This window comes from Miscanthus floridulus, chromosome 8 (genome assembly GCF_019320115.1).
Source record: "Miscanthus floridulus cultivar M001 chromosome 8, ASM1932011v1, whole genome shotgun sequence".
Classification (NCBI taxonomy): Eukaryota; Viridiplantae; Streptophyta; class Magnoliopsida; order Poales; family Poaceae; genus Miscanthus; species Miscanthus floridulus.
This window is the reverse complement of record NC_089587.1, coordinates 111,409,430-111,413,721: the sequence shown is the minus strand read 5'-3', so window position 1 is coordinate 111,413,721 and position 4,292 is coordinate 111,409,430.

The following is a 4,292-nucleotide window of genomic DNA, read 5'->3' as shown; positions in this document are numbered from 1 at the left end:
CGTCGGCGGCCTCCCGGAACACATTCGGGTCGACGTCGCGATGCGCGCCCTGGCCGACCTCTAGACGGCCATGTTCCTCGCCCGCGCCTTCGAAACACGGGCTCTGGCCGCGGCAGCACCCCCTCCGCAGCGTGGCGCCCGCCTTCCCCCGCGGCCAGCCTTTCCCCCACGCCAACAGGGGCGGCTACGGCTGGCGCACCAGCGCTGCCTGCGCCGCCCGCCGCAGCTGCTACAGCACCAGGCACAGCAGCCCCGGCGGCACCCGTGCGGCCGCACCGTCGCCTCTCGCCGGCCGAGATGCAGGAACGCCGTCGTCAGGGCCTTTGCTACAACTGCGACGAGCAGTACATGCGTGGGCACGTGTGCCCCCACCTGTTCTTCCTGGAGGCGGACGACTTCCTCACCGACGACGTGGAGGGCGCCGACGACGACGCGGCCGTGGCCTTACCCGAAGACGCCGCCGCCGCAGCGGATGCTCACGCTCACGCTCTTGTGGTTTCTGTACATGCTCTTGCAGGCATCAGGACGTTCCACACTATGCTCCTGCCCACGACGATCAAGGGCGAGCGCCTCCTCGCCCTCCTGGACACCAGATCCACCCACACTTTCCTTCAGGGCACAGCCATGCGGCGCCTTGGTCTCGCTCCTCAGGGGGGCGACCAGCTTCGCGTTACGGTGGCCAACGGCGAGCGCGTACCCTGTGAAGGCATCGCACGCGACGTGCCCGTCAACATCTGCGGGGCGCCTTTCTCCATCACCTACGTCGGCCTCGCGCTCGACTATTTCGACTTCATCCTCGGCGTTGACTTCCTTGGCACGCTGGGCCCCCTCACCTGGGACTTCGAGGGGCTCACCGTGTCCTTCCTGCATGAGGGACGCCGCGTCACGTGGCGATGTGTGGGCGCCCCGGGCGCGCCCTCCCAGCAGCGGTCGCTGGCAGCGGTCGCTTCGGACCCGCACCACCCGCTGCTGGACGAGCTCCTAATTCAGCACGACGCCGTCTTCGACACACCGCGCAGCCTTCCACCAGCCCGCCCCTACGACCACCGCATACACCTACTGCCCGGGACCGCGCCGATGGCAGTGCGGTCGTACCGGTACCCTCAGTTGCAGAAGGACGAGCTCGAGCGGCAGTGCGCCGCCATGCTGGAGCAGGGCACCATCCGCCCCAGTACTTCGCCATTCTTAGCACCCGTGCTCCTCGTCAAGAAGGCGGATGGGTCGTGGCGCTTCTGCATCGACTACCGCGCGCTCAACGACCGTACGTCCAAGGACAAGTTCCCGATCCCGGTGGTTGACGAGCTCCTTGACGAGCTCCATGGGGCCAAGTACTTCACCAAGCTCGACCTCCACTCGGGGTACCACTAGGTGCGCATGCACCCGGCGGACATCGAGAAGACGACGTTCCGCACCCACCACGGCCACTTCGAGTTCCTGGTGATGCCGTTTGGGCTCTCCAATGCCCCTACGACATTTCAGGCGTTGATGAACGACGTGCTCCGCCCCTTCCTCCGTAGGTTCATGCTGGTTTTCTTCGACGACATTTTGATCTACAGCACGTCGTGGTCTGAGCACCTGCAGCATGTCGGCCTCGTCTTCACCGCCCTACGAGCCCACGGCCTCTTCCTGAAGAGGTCCAAGTGCTCCTTCGGGTCCCTCTCCGTCGCCTACCTCGGCCACGTCATCAGCGCCGACGACGTCGCCATGGACAGCGACAAGGTGGCCGCGGTCGCCTCGTGGCTGCTACCGCGCTCTCCACGCGGGGTGCGTGGCTTCCTAGGCCTCGCCAGCTACTACAGGAAGTTCATCCGCGACTTCGGTTCCATCGCGGCACCACTCACACGTCTCCTGCGGAAGGATGCGTTCATCTGGACGGCGGAGGCGGATGAGGCCTTCGCTGCCCTGAAGCGGGCGCTCTCGTCGGCGCCGGTTCTACAGATGCCCGACTTCGAGCACCAGTTCGTGGTCGACTGCGATGCGTCCGGCACCGGCTTTGGCGCCGTTCTACACCAGGAGGGGACCCCTGGCGTTCTTCAGTCGACCCTTCGCCGCCCGCCACGTCAAGCTAGCGGCCTACGAGCGTGAGCTCATCGGGCTGGTGCAAGCCGTCCGGCACTGGTGCCCGTACTTGTGGGGGCGTCGGTTCCTCGTCCGCACCGACCACTACAGCCTGAAGTTCCTCTTGGACCAGCGGCTGTCCACCGTGCCTCAGCACCAGTGGCTCAGCAAGCTGTTCGGGTTCGATTTCACTATCGAGTACCGCCCCGGGCGACTCAACTCGACGGCCGACGCGCTGTCCCGCCGCGACGAGGAGACTGCGGCGCTTTGTGCCCTCTTGAGGCCCTCCTTCGACCTCTACGCTGACATCCGCCGCGTCACCGCGGATGACCCGGTCGCGCGCGACCTGCTGCAGCAGCTGGAGGTTGCGTCTCTGGGCGAGCCGTGGGTAGCCGCCGACGGTTTCCTCCACGGCAAACGCATCTACGTGCCGGCAACCGACGACTTGCGCCACCAGGTGGTGCACCTGGCCCACTCGGCTGGACACGAGGGGGTCCAGAAAACCCTTGTGCGCCTCCGCGCGGATTTCTACATCCCCGGCGACCGCCAGCTGGTGCACGACTTCGTCCGCTCCTGCGACGTGTGCCAGCGGAACAAGATGCCGACCACACAGCCGGCCGACCTCCTTCAGCCCTTGGACGTTCCGTCGCAGGTCTGGGCGGATATCTCCATGGACTTCATCGAGGGGCTGTCGAAGGTGCACGGCAAGTCTGTGGTCCTGACGGTGGTGGACCGTTTTTCGAAGTACGCCCACTTCATCGCGCTCAGCCACCCCTACACCGCCGCCTCCGTCGCCCGTGACTTCTTCGATGGGATCGTGCGCCTGCACGGTTTCCCCAGCTCCATCGTCAGCGATCGCGACCCGGTCTTCACCAGCAATCTCTGGCGCGATCTCTTTAAATGTGCAGGTGTCAAGCAGCGGCTCAGTACGGCCTTTCACCCCCAGACGGACGGCCAGTCCGAGGTCGTCAACAAGATCATTGCGATGTATTTGCGCTGTGTGACGGGTGATCGGCCTCGCTCGTGGGTTGACTGGCTCTCCTGGGCGGAGTACTGCTACAACACCTCGTACCACACGGCGCTCCGAGCGTCGCCATTCGAGGTTGTGTACGGCCGACACCCGCCACCCCTCCTGCCACACCACGCCGGGGCGGCCCAGACAGAGGCGGTGGACGCCATGTTGCGGGACCGCGACACATTCCTGGTGGAGGTTCGCGAGCGTCTTCTTCAGGCCCAGCAGTACGCCAAGCGCCACTACGATGCGCACCATCGCGAGGTGGAGTTCAAAGTGGGCGCATGGGTGCTGCTCCGACTTCTCCACCGAACCACCCATGCGCTCGCCTCGCCGTCCAAGGGCAAGTTGCGCCCACGCTACACCGGGCCGTTCCAGATCGTCGAGCGCATCGGGCAGGTGGCTTATCGTCTCCGACTTCCTGCGGACGCGCGCCTGCATGACGTTTTCCATGTGGGGCTGCTAAAGCCTTACAACTACGCCGGCTCGCCACCATCAACACCGGCCGTGCTGCCACCGGTTCAGGACGGGCGGCTGCTGCCAGCCCCTGCGCAGGTTCTGCGCGCCCAGCTCCGTCGCGGCGTGTGGCGCATCCTCGTCAAGTGGCAAGGCCTTCCGGAGGACGACGCCACCTGGGAGCACCTGGACGACTTCAAGACTCTCTACCCGAATGTGCAGCTCGAGGACGAGCTGTTTGCCGAGGCGGGGAGAGATGTTATGACCGGCGTGGGCTATTCACGCCGCAAGCCCGCTAGTGGCTAGAACCCTAAAAGCCCATACTTATCTTGATTGCCATATTATTAGAATATTTCCTATTTTAGTTGAGAGACATATAAATACTTATAAACATTATTGAGATGGCAAGCAGAAACATATTGTTACCGGCTTCCCGAAGGGAGCCGGGAGTCAAACCCTAGCCGCCACCTCTTCTTCCTTCTCTCGCGATCGCTGGCTCCTTGCCGCCGATCACCCTTCACACGTACAACCTCCGATCAGTGAGGGGCAGGGAGCAGCAGCATATCACCAGCCAAGTCTACTCTCAGTTTAGCATTATTAACTAATCTTGGAACCTCGCGATGTGAATGGAGCACATCAGCAGAAGAATCATAATTCATCTAGTGCCTAAAACTATGCAAATTTGGTTAAGCAGTGACGATGGCAGGTGAGTGGAAATCGGGCTGCCCAGTGGACGTGAGGCACCGATGCCACATCCTGCTGTTGG